Source organism: Schistocerca piceifrons, chromosome 4, assembly GCF_021461385.2.
Source record: "Schistocerca piceifrons isolate TAMUIC-IGC-003096 chromosome 4, iqSchPice1.1, whole genome shotgun sequence".
Classification (NCBI taxonomy): domain Eukaryota; kingdom Metazoa; phylum Arthropoda; class Insecta; order Orthoptera; family Acrididae; genus Schistocerca; species Schistocerca piceifrons.
The window spans coordinates 232,151,792-232,164,394 of NC_060141.1; positions in this window are offsets into that span (position 1 = coordinate 232,151,792).

Below are 12,603 nucleotides of genomic sequence, written 5' to 3' on the forward strand. Positions count from 1 at the left end.
TTAATTTGTCTGTTTTCAAGGCCTACAAGCGGATAAAAGTATATGATGTAGGCACAGGCAGGATATCAGCGCACTTCTATGTAAAGTTCTTTCATACCAGACAGGGTGCAGTTCTGAAATAAATTTGACGTCTGACGACGACAGCGAGAAACCACAAAGCAGCCCAAGGTAGGATAAGTCTTGCACACAACATGTACACGCATACCATTTGATAAGCCTATCCACCCAGTAACAGGTACATTACTGTCTTCGCAGTGCTGCACCAATTCGTATGTCGTGTGTTACTAAACTATCACAAACCGCTTTTCCTATTTTCTACAAAAACGCAGTATTTCGAAGCAACAGAAATTTTACGAATACAAATTATGGGTTAATTAAAAACCTTTTTTATTAATAATCGAACATTTGAGCACGGCTGCTACGTCTAATTGATATTTCGGTTTCGTTACTCCCCATGAACCATGGACCTTGCCGTTGGTGGGGAGGCTTGCGTGCCTCAGTGATACAGATAGCCGTACCGTAGGTGCAACCACAACGGAGGGGTATATGTTGAGAGGCCAGACAAACGTGTGGTTCCTGAAGAGGGGCAGCAGCCTTTTCAGTAGTTGCAAGGGCAACAGTCTGGATGATTGACTGATCTGGCCTTGTAACAATAACCAGAACGGCCTTGCTGTGCTGGTACTGCGAACGGCTGAAAGCAAGGGGAAACTACAGCCGTAATTTTTCCCGAGGGCATGCAGCTTTACTGTATGATTACATGATGATGACGTCCTCTTGGGTAAAATATTCCGGAGGTAAAATAGTCCCCCATTCGGATCTCCGGGCGGGGACTACTCAAGAGGATGTCGTTATCAGGAGAAAGAAAACTGGCGTTCTACGGATCGGAGCGTGGAATGTCAGATCCCTTAATCGGGCAGGTAGGTTAGAAAATTTAAAAAGGGAAATGGATAGGTTGAAGTTAGATATAGTGGGAATTAGTGAAGTTCGGTGGCAGGAGGAACAAGACTTCTGGTCAGGTGACTACAGGGTTATAAACACAAAATCAAATAGGGGTAATGCAGGAGTACGTTTAATAATGAATAGGAAAATAGGAATGCGGGTAAGCTACTACAAACAGCATAGTGAACGCATTATTGTGGCCAAGATAGATACGAAGCCCACGCCTACTACAGTAGTACAAGTTTATATGCCAACTAGCTCTGCAGATGACGAAGAAATTGAAGAAATGTATGATGAAATAAAAGAAATTATTCAGATTGTGAAGGGAGACGAAAATTTAATAGTCATGGGTGACTGGAATTCGAGTGTAGGAAAAGGGAGAGAAGGAAACATAGTAGGTGAATATGGATTGGGGGACAGAAATGAAAGAGGAAGCCGCCTGGTCGAATTTTGCACAGAGCACAACATAATCATAACTAACACTTGGTTTAAGAATCATGAAAGAAGATTGTATACATGGAAGAACCCTGGAGATACTAAAAGGTATCAGATAGATTATATAATGGTAAGACAGAGATTTAGGAACCAGGTTTTAAATTGTAAGACATTTCCAGGGGCAGATGTGGACTCTGACCACAATCTATTGGTTATGACCTGTAGATTAAAACTGAAGAGACTGCAAAAAGGTGGGAATTTAAGGAGATGGGACCTGGATAAACTAAAAGAACCAGAGGTTGTACAGAGATTCAGGGAGAGCATAAGGGAGCAATTGACAGGAATGGGGGAAACAAATACAGTAGAAGAAGAATGGGTAGCTTTGAGGGATGAAGTAGTGAGGGCAGCAGAGGATCAAGTAGGTAAAAAGACGAGGGCTAGTAGAAATCCTTGGGTAACAGAAGAAATATTGAATTTAATTGATGAAAGGAGAAAATATAAAAATGCAGTAAGTGAAACAGGCAAAAAGGAATACAGACGTCTCAAAAATGAGACAGGAAGTGCAAAATGGCTAAGCAGGGATGGCTAGAGGACAAATGTAAGGATGTAGAGGCCTATCTCACTAGGGGTAAGATAGATACCGCCTACAGGAAAATTAAAGAGACCTTTGGAGATAAGAGAACGACTTGTATAAATATCAAGAGCTCAGATGGAAACCCAGTTCTAAGCAAAGAAGGGAAAGCAGAAAGGTGGAAGGAGTATATAGAGGGTCTATACAAGGGCGATGTACTTGAGGACAATATTATGGAAATGGAAGAGGATGTAGATGAAGATGAAATGGGAGATATGATACTGCGTGAAGAGTTTGACAGAGCACTGAAAGACCTGAGTCGAAACAAGGCCCCCGGAGTAGACAATAATCCATTGGAACTACTGACGGCCGTGGGAGAGCCAGTCCTGACAAAACTCTACCATCTGGTGAGCAAGATGTATGAAACAGGCGAAATACCCTCAGACTTCAAGAAGAATATAATAATTCCAATCCCAAAGAAAGCAGGTGTTGACAGATGTGAAAATTACCGAACTATCAGCTTAATAAGTCACAGCTGCAAAATACTAACACGAATTTTTTACAGACGAATGGAAAAACTAGTAGAAGCTAACCTCGGGGAAGATCAGTTTGGATTCCGTAGAAACACTGGAACACGTGAGGCAATACTGACCTTACGACTTATCTTAGAAGAAAGATTAAGGAAAGGCAAACCTACGTTTCTAGCATTTGTAGACTTAGAGAAAGCTTTTGACAATGTTGACTGGAATACTCTCTTTCAAATTCTAAAGGTGGCAGAGGTAAAATATAGGGAGCGAAAGGCTATTTACAATTTGTACAGAAACCAAATGGCAGTTGTAAGAGTCGAGGGACATGAAAGGGAAGCAGTGGTTGGGAAGGGAGTAAGACAGGGTTGTAGCCTCTCCCCGATGTTGTTCAATCTGTATATTGAGCAAGCAGTAAAGGAAACAAAAGAAAAATTCGGAGTAGGTATTAAAATTCATGGAGAAGATATAAAAACTTTGAGGTTCGCCGATGACATTGTAATTCTGTCAGAGAAAGCAAAGGACTTGGAAGAGCAGTTGAATGGAATGGACAGTGTCTTGAAAGGAGGATATAAGATGAACATCAACAAAAGCAAAACAAGGATAATGGAATGTAGTCTAATTAAGTCGGGTGATGCTGAGGGAATTAGATTAGGAAATGAGGCACTTAAAGTAGTAAAGGAGTTTTGCTATTTGGGGAGCAAAATAACTGATGATGGTCGAAGTAGATAGGATATAAAATGCAGGCTGGCAATGGCAAGGAAAGCGTTTCTGAAGAAGAGAAATTTGTTAACATCCAGTATTGATTTAAGTGTCAGGAAGTCATTTCTGAAAGTATTCGTATGGAGTGTAGCCATGTATGGAAGTGAAACATGGACGATAAATAGTTTGGACAAGAAGAGAATAGAAGCTTTCGAAATGTGGTTCTACAGAAGAATGCTGAAGATTAGATGGGTAGATCACATAACTAATGAGGAAGTATTGAATAGGATTGGGGAGAAGAGAAGTTTGTGGCACAACTTGACCAGAAGAAGGGATCGGTTGGTAGGACATGTTCTGAGGCATCATGGGATCACCAATTTAGTATTGGAGAGCAGCGTGGAGGGTAAAAATCGTAGAGGGAGACCAAGAGATGAATACACTAAGCAGATTCAGAAGGATGTAGGTTGCAGTAGGTACTGGGAGATGAAAAAGCTTGCACAGGATAGAGTAGCATGGAGAGCTGCATCAAACCAGTCTCAGGACTGAAGACCACAACAACAACAACAACCTGGTTATTCGTGAAAAATATAAAATACCTGCTATAGTCGAGACCAAACAAATACCGAAATGTACCGGTTATTCAGAACTAAAATAAAGGTATCATTTTTAAGCAGTCGATGTTTCCCATTCATGGTCTGAGCGCTCTATTGCTGATGTCGTACCCAATGCGAGCATTAAAGGTGCTGGTACATCTATATCTACGTCGATACTCAGGAAATTACACCATAATGCTTGGCACAGGGTTTCAACGAACTACCTTCATAATAATTCTATGTTACTCCACTCTCGAACAGCGCACAGATAAAACTTGCACCGATATCATTCCGTGCGAGCCTTGATTTCCCTTATTTTATTATGACGATCGTTTCTTCCTATGTACGTCGACATCAACAAAATATTTTAGCATTCGGAAGAGAAAGTTGATCACTCAAATGTCGTGAGAAGATACCAGCACAACGAGAAACGCTTTTGTTTTAAAGTCCACTCCAAATCCTATATGACGTCGGTCGCACTCTCTTATTTCTCCATAATATAAAACGTGAACCCCTTATTTGAACTTTCTCGATGTACTCCGTAAATCCTATGCGGTAACTATCCCACATCGCACAGCATTTCTATAAAACAGGACGGACAAGCGTAGTGTGGGCTATCTCTTTAATAGGACTGGTGCATCTTCTAAGTAATAATAATGAGCGTATGGCATTGGTGGCCGGGAAATCCCTCGCGGGGCGGTTCGGCCGCCGCTCCACAAGTTCTTTAACGCATCTACGGCGACTTGCGAGTGAATTATGATGAAAGACACACAACACCCTGTCATCTCGAGGCAGAGAAAATCCCTGACCCCAGAGGGAATCGATCCCGGGGCCCCGTGCGCGGGAAGCGAGAACGCTACCGCAAGACCACGAGCCGCGGACATCTTCTAAGTGATCTGCCTATAAAACACAGTCTTTGGCTCACTTTCTATACAACATTTTCTATACTTTAACGAGTTATTTATTGAATTTTTATTCTCGTTGTTGCGGGTTGTCATGGTGATGTTGGTAGTAAGCGACAAAAATTCTAAACAAGCAAGTGAGAAACATTAACTGTAGTTTACATACTCTGCTATCAGCTGGCATCATTCAACAGAAATAGAACTCTGATGAAATCTATCTGTTTTAATTCACATTCCTAATTCTATTGTCTGACCAGTTAAATGCTTTGTCGATAATCATTGGAGAGTTTTATGGATAATTTTACATGTAAAAGAAATTCAGAACTTGTGAAAACTTTAACTTGCAGTCTTGTGAGATCATTTCGAGGATATTGGTTAGTTTTTGGTGACACTACCAATCAGTGCATAATGGAGAAATCTATAGTTAGAAAAAGAGAGACCAACAGAGCAGATTTTGGGATTAGTAAGACATGAGGAAAGGAATTTAGAGCTATAGAACTTTATAAAATACGGGTGTTGTCTACTGCTGGTGCTCAGGTGAATGATAAAGCATTTAATAGTGATTTTGTTGTTGTGTCTAGTAGTCAAGATGAGAGTGCTGCAGGCAGTGATGTCAATATTTAAATTCAGGAAACCAGTAGCGTTTTCATGAATGAAATTGAAGTTATTTCCGGTGCTGTTTAGCAATATGAGTCTGCTAGTAGTGGTGTTGCATTTGCAGATCCTTCTACTCCTTGTACAGATTCTTCTTTTCAGATTCAACAGCCGGCTAATCGGGTAATGGTTTAGTTCCTACTTACCATTGAAACAACGTTTTCGTAAACCATTAGTGGTACCCTTAAATTAGGGGTTAGTTACGGCGTACTATTTGAAAAGTTAAGGGCTGACTCGAAAGGACTTGGAACAACCATAAAAGAAGTTAGTGAGATATCTGAATATAGCACAAAGGAACTTGGGGTTGATGTGAGAACTGAAAGCGGTGCTGTTTCACTGAAAAAGGTGATGAAGGTGGATGGCTAGAGCGGAATTTAGCCACGGATGGAAAAGTTCAAAATGGTTCAAATGGCTCTGAGCACTTGGGACTTAACATCTGCGGTCTTCAGTGCCCTAGAACTTAGAACTACTTAAGGGGGCTTGGACGCCAAACGGGCCGACTTGGAGCAGGAGAGGCACCACAGGACATTTTATTTTCTACTGTCTATACGTTTACAAATAAATTCATAAAACTTTGTCAGCAAGACCAGGAAGGATTCAGAGTTCATACTTGTAGCAGTGGAAGTGCAAAAACATCTAAATTTTTTTAGATATTAAATTCCATCTTTTTTTTACTTACTGGTCGCTGTATTTGTTGCTATAGGTACATTTTTCTTCACACGTAAGAGAGATTCTTTGATGAATTTTGCACAGCATACAAACCATACTTACAGGCGTACGAGAATTTTCCAAATCTATTAAAAACTGTGGTATAAATTGAGATAATTAACTACAAAGTTAGATTTCTGTCTAAACATAAAGTTTAAAACGCAACAGCTCATTCATTTTTTCATAAATTAAAAACATTCCAGAATTTCAGACACCTGTAAGTATGGTTTGTATGCTCTGCAAAATTCATTGAACAGTCTCTCTTACTTATGAAGAAAAGTGTGCCTCTAGCAACAAATGCACCCAATAGTAAGTGAAAAAATGACGAAATTTCACATGTAAAAAAATTATTTTGTTATGATTTTGAACTTCCGCTGCTACGAGTATGAATCCTGAATCCTTCCTGGTCATCCTGACAAAGTTTCATGAATTTGCTTGTAAAAGCATACACAGTGGAAATTAAAATGTCCTGTGATGCCTCTCCTGCTCCAAGTCGGCCCGTTTGACGTCCTACCCCCCTTAAACCCAACTAACCTAGGGACGTCACACCCAACCATGTCCGAGCCAGGATTCGAGCCTGCGACCGTAGAGATCGGGCGGATCCAGAGTGAAGCACCTAGAACCGCTCGGCCACACCGACCGGCCGATGGGAAAGTAATCCAAACAAGTATCCTGCTTTCTCCAATGGTTTTGAGGAGTGCCTTTCATATCCAGAGGCTGTGGTATAATTGCACAAGAAACAGCCGTTACCCAAACGAAAATGGATGGACGTATGGCTATGTGAAAACTAGGTACGGAATGTATCCATCCTTAGCTCTTAGAGTAACCAGTTTCTTAATTACACTCTGTATAGTGTCACCTGACCTCAACGCGTAGCAACAGTGACTCAAAATCAAAATAAATATTTTTACCGATTAAATGTAAGGTAAACGAATAAAAGTCGAAATACTAACACTGTCCTTTCATTTTTTTCACAAAATTTATTCCTTTTTTGTGAAACGACATCGCAACGCTATTTAAACTCAGTTTACAGCGTCATGTACTGAGAAGAGGGAACAGTTCGAAGAAGACGACTGTTCGTATTAGCAAGACCCTGCAGGCAATGGCTTGAAGGATAGTAAATTCCTGATTAGGATAGGCCCGCCAAGAATACCGATCTCAACCAAATGGAATATCTTTGAGATGAACTGCAGCTCCCGCTCCAGATACTAGCGCGCAACAACACTACTTTCTCTGGTTTCGGCTGTTGAGGAATAATGGGTTCTATGCCTTCGCAGCAAGTCAGGCACCTCATTGATATGGTCACACTGCATATTGAGCACTAACAATTGTCCAGATACTTTCCATCAGGTAGTGTATTTCGGATCCGTCACCTCAGCGATGTTGAGGCCACTGGCCTAGGCAACACCAACTCGGTACCTACGTATGCACGTGGATGGAATCACCGGGGTGGGACATGACGCACTTCCGTTATGGGATGTATTGGGGGAGCAAACCTGAACATTTCCGAGAAATGGCCGTCCTCTAGGGCCTCGTAATGAAACCGCAGCGGCGAATCTAATAGCGCGCCGTCGTGCCAATAACGTTAAAATATGGAAAAAAAAATAAAGGAACGTGGCGCAGCCGCAAGTGCGAGGAGCAGTGGCAGAGATAGGCGCGGTGGGTGAAAGGGGGGGGGGGGCGACGGGGGAGGGGAGAGGAGGAAACGACCGCAGGAGATAATCGCACCCATGCGGGAGCGCTCGCCCTCGCCTTATTTTTTATTACCACACTTTCTTTTCCCCCTTTTCCTTTTTTTCATTTTCGCATTTTTCTCTTTATTCGGGCACCAATTGCGTTTACTGCTAGGGGAATTATGATGCAAATTGTGTATGAAACACGTAATGTACACCGTGCAGCGTCAGTGGCCCCGACGGCTGTAAAATGGTCGTGCGAGGGAGGAAAAGAAATTTAAATAAGGGAAGCAAAGTGTTACATGTGCCTCCGCCAGGTCACGGCGCCTTCGTCACAGCGAGTTACGACGCATTTATCCTCGCCCGTACCGCTTCTTAAAACAGGGCGAAAAAATGAAAAATTATGCTCCCCTTTCTCAAGGAGCTTAAAATACCTCCAAGTCGCTGCAACATCTTGACATCAGTTGCTGTAAGTTTTGCCTGGGCCAGGTGAAAGACAGAGCGACGTTGCGCAGTAGTTAGCACACTGGACTCACATTCGGAAGGACGACATTTCAGACCCTGACATTGGTTTTCTGTGATTTTCCTAAATCGCTTTAGGTAAACTCCGAGATGGTGCCTATAAAAAGGCACTGTTGACTTCCTTCAGTAATCCGATGGGAGCCATGACCTAGCTGTATCGTCGCTCCACCTAATCAATCAAACAGCCAACCAAGTGAAAGTTACATGTTAGCTTCCTGGGAAGTTCTTGGCAGACATTTCGACATTCAGTGTCCATAGAATAAATTACATTACATATACTAAACGCTATTTCCTCCCCAATCGACAGCATTGTAATACTATAATGTTTATAATTGAAACGCCAACCAACCACAAATATAGTCATTAAGGTTAATTTGGATCAAACCACGACCGGTTTCGGATTTTTTACAAATCCACCTCCAGATGGTTGTTATACGTTTCGTTTTATTTTCTTTCCGGGGCCTCGATATGAATCCGTAATAGTTTTGCTGCGCTGGGATATACAGATAGCTTTTTCTTCGCTACTGATAAAAGTTTAGGAGAAATTTGTTTCTTATGACCTCTATCAAGGCATTTACGAAAAAGTTTTAAAAGCTATAAAAACGTCAAATGTAGTGAAAATTTATGTGCTGTGTGCTTCTGTATAACGGAAACGCCCTATGTTTTTGTCATGAATTTTGAAGTTTATGCATATTTTGACGTGTTAATTTCACGAGTCAATAAAAAACAAATGGCGATTCCGTCACACAAAAGCACACAGCACCTTAGTTGTCACTATATTTCAGTAACTTGAAAAACTTTTCACAAATGCTTTGAGTTCATAAGAAATAAACCTACCGTCAACTTTACCAAATAGTCAACAAAAATCTTCCTTTCTATTCTAGTGCACAAAACCAATAACGAACACAAATCGAGGCCCCAGCATGAAAACAAAGCAAGCCATATAAGAATCATTTGAAGATGAACTTGTAACATATCTGGAACTGGTCATGATTCGACCCAAATAAACCTGTGTCTGGTTACTGTTAAACCATACCTATGGCTGGTTACTATTTCAGCTACAAACCTTAGGTACACATTTTTCCCGCAGATACATACTGAGGAGTACCTCAAGGAAGTATAATATCTAATTAAACAAGATTGCATATTACATACTGATATTAATATTTTGTCCACAGGTCCTAAGTGGTTTAATTCTCATGGATGTGGAAGAAGTAAAAACATCTTAAACATATTTCCATCAAGAGGTAATAATGAACTAATCACAAACACATGTATGTGTAATGCTCTGCCGGCCGAAGTGGCCGTGCGGTTAAAGGCGCTGCAGTCTGGAACCGCAAGACCGCTACGGTCGCAGGTTCGAATCCTGCCTCGGGCATGGATGTTTGTGATGTCCTTAGGTTAGTTAGGTTTAACTAGTTCTAGGGGACTAATGACCTCAGAAGTTGAGTCCCATAGTGCTCAGAGCCATTTGTAATGCTCTACATAAAATGTTTTGGCTATTGTAGACACGCATCATCAAGCACTAAATACGTGTACAAGACTTTCCATATTGGTCACATTACTCAATTTGCTGAATTTGAAAGTTATCTAACACTCACGCAATTATTGTTAATAACACAAGCATCAATTGGGTCTGTTAATATATTAATCAATGGAGTAAAACTAATTCGTCACCAGTAAGTCTTACAGGTTCCTCTGAAACTAAACTGTATTAATAATAAAACATTTTATTTTTGTTGATACCAGCAGTTACTGAAATCATGTGTTCGTCATATACGAATAGGCCCACCTCTCTGGACCGAAGAAGGGGACTTTATGAAGATTATTCATGGTTATAGTATTAATTGGATGGACTGAGCTTGAAAGCTACTTGCTCAATCCGCACTAACATTCCTTCCCATTATATTTTACTTTTTAGCACATCGCAATACCTGCTTTGCATTGTCGTTGAAGCAATTTGGAGAGCAGAATGCGTTTGTCTGGTGGAGTAGCATTCTGGTGTGAAGATCCTACAATGAATAAACAACTAGATGCGACCATATCAGTTTACTTGTCGGGGTAAAACTTAATTAAAGCAGTGAGGCTGTACTGACCACAATCCGTGAGTAGAAATGGGGCCGTGCACTTGACTGTAGTAGAATGAAAACGTACAGTTTGCTATCAGTTAGCTGAATGGATCTGTTTATAGCATTACATGCTCTTCTCACTACGTCGTGTTGTAAATTCAAGTTCAAATGGTACAAATGGCTCTGAGAACTATATGGCTTAAAATCGGAGGTCATCAGTCCCCTAGAACTTAGAACTACTTAAACCTAACTAATTTAAGGATATCACACACATACATGCCCGAGGCAGGATTCGAAGCTGCGACCGTAGCGGTCGCGCGGTTGCAGACTGAAGCGTCTAGAACCGTTTGGCCACACCGGCCGGTGTAAATTCAAGTCTGTTATAGCATCGTGAAATACAAATTACAGCAGTTCCTGCTTTGTTCAAAACCGTGAGGTGAAGACATCATATGTACTGCTTGTCGTGACTCTTGATCTTGTACTAATGTGATTGACTACCCATGTAGGCTTGTAACATAATTTCTTCGAATTCACTTACGGTATAATTGCTTATCAATATAAATATTTCGGATTTATATCGATATACACGTTATCTTTCTGGCTCTTAACGCACTAGATGGCGTGCCGCACTGCATGGTAGCATCTTGTGTTGTGGTTGCGCCTCACTACCCATGTATTCTGTGAACCACTGACAATCACATAGCGAGTTACAGACGGGAGGCATTAGTAGCAAACAGTTGTTCTTTTCATGCTGTTAGGTAGGGAAGAGCGTTGTACTGTGGAACACTTATAAGGCTTTCGCCTCTAGACAGCGCTCTAGTAGAAGTTCGATGTACATTCTTATCCCATTCTAAAATGATGGTATTCACTTTTTATATGCTGCAGTGTTTTTCTGAAATTACAAAAATGACACCAGAAAATTAAGGATTTACCAAACATAAAAGCGTGTTCCAGGGCACAACATGGTCTGTACCCAGCAGCAAATATTTTGTTTGAATGTAAAAGCGCTGCAAAGTCGAGAGAATCGTGTCACTACTGCATTTAGTCGTGTGTACGTTACATTATTACTCTGCTATACAGCAATACTCAGTAGGTGTAATCAAATTAAGCAGATGAACTTTTAAGAAGCAGATATATGTTAAACTGTATTGGAACTGAAGCTAATGAAAACAAACATAAATTTCCACTTTCAAGGCAGGTGAAATTGTTAAAAATTAACGGAACTCTATTAATTTGCAAATATCGCATGTACTTGTAAAGAGGTCTTTGTTTGTTTCATGTTAAGAGGCACTGCACGACTTCCACAAACTATACAAATAGTGTTAACAAAGTACAATGTTATACATGCAGTTACGATTGCAACTAACAATTTATTCCAGATAGCTTTTTTTTGTTACTAGTGAACTTGGCAATACTTCGCAATTGTAAAATATATATGGAAATCGGATATAAGTCTTAATTTCCTTCTCCTACCCTTTCTTTATTCCTCTCCTCCTCCCGCCGCTCTTTGTCCATCGCCCTCCTCCTCCCTTATCTCTCTCTGTCACCTTCCCTCAACTCCCTGTACACGTCTTATCCCACACTCTTCTATCCATCTCATCCTCCCCCATCAATCTGCAAATCTTCCTTCCCCTTCTTTTATGCATTTCCTCCCTTCCTTCTCTGTCCATATCTTCCTGCCCCCTCCCCCTGTCTCTGATCGTATTTATTGTTATTGATTATGGTACATTCTTTGGAGAAAGAAGTCAAAAGGATTGGATGAATCGGTTGGAATTATTCGTAAGCAGGGCATGAAAGGGAGCCTTCCAGCTGATGGATCTGTGAAGACTGGAGCTTTAATGACAATATTTGGCATGGTTTCAATGTACGAATAGTTAGTATTCAAATTTAGCCGTAAACACCACTTTCCTGTTTTCTGTTAAAAATGAGTGCGGAAAAGAAGACAAAACAGTAGAGGTTATCATGTTCTTTCTCTCAGATGGTTTAACAGGAAATATTTATTGTATAATTCTTGTTCCATTTGTCCCCAAATGCTGTCCAGACTCTTCGTCAGTCGGATTGACCTGACGATCATGTAGCTGGGTTGCGTTGCGTGCGCGATGACCGATTTTCGACGCCTCACTGGGTGCGTTTTTTCCAAAGACATAACAGAAATCAATTGAATGGTTGCAATACAAAATATTACCGTCCGCCACCGGTAGCTGAGTGGTCAGCACGACAGAATGTCAATTCTAAGTGCCCGGGTTCGATTTCCGGCTGGGTCGGAGATTTTCTCCGCTCAGGGACTGGGTGTTGTGTTATTGTAGTCCTC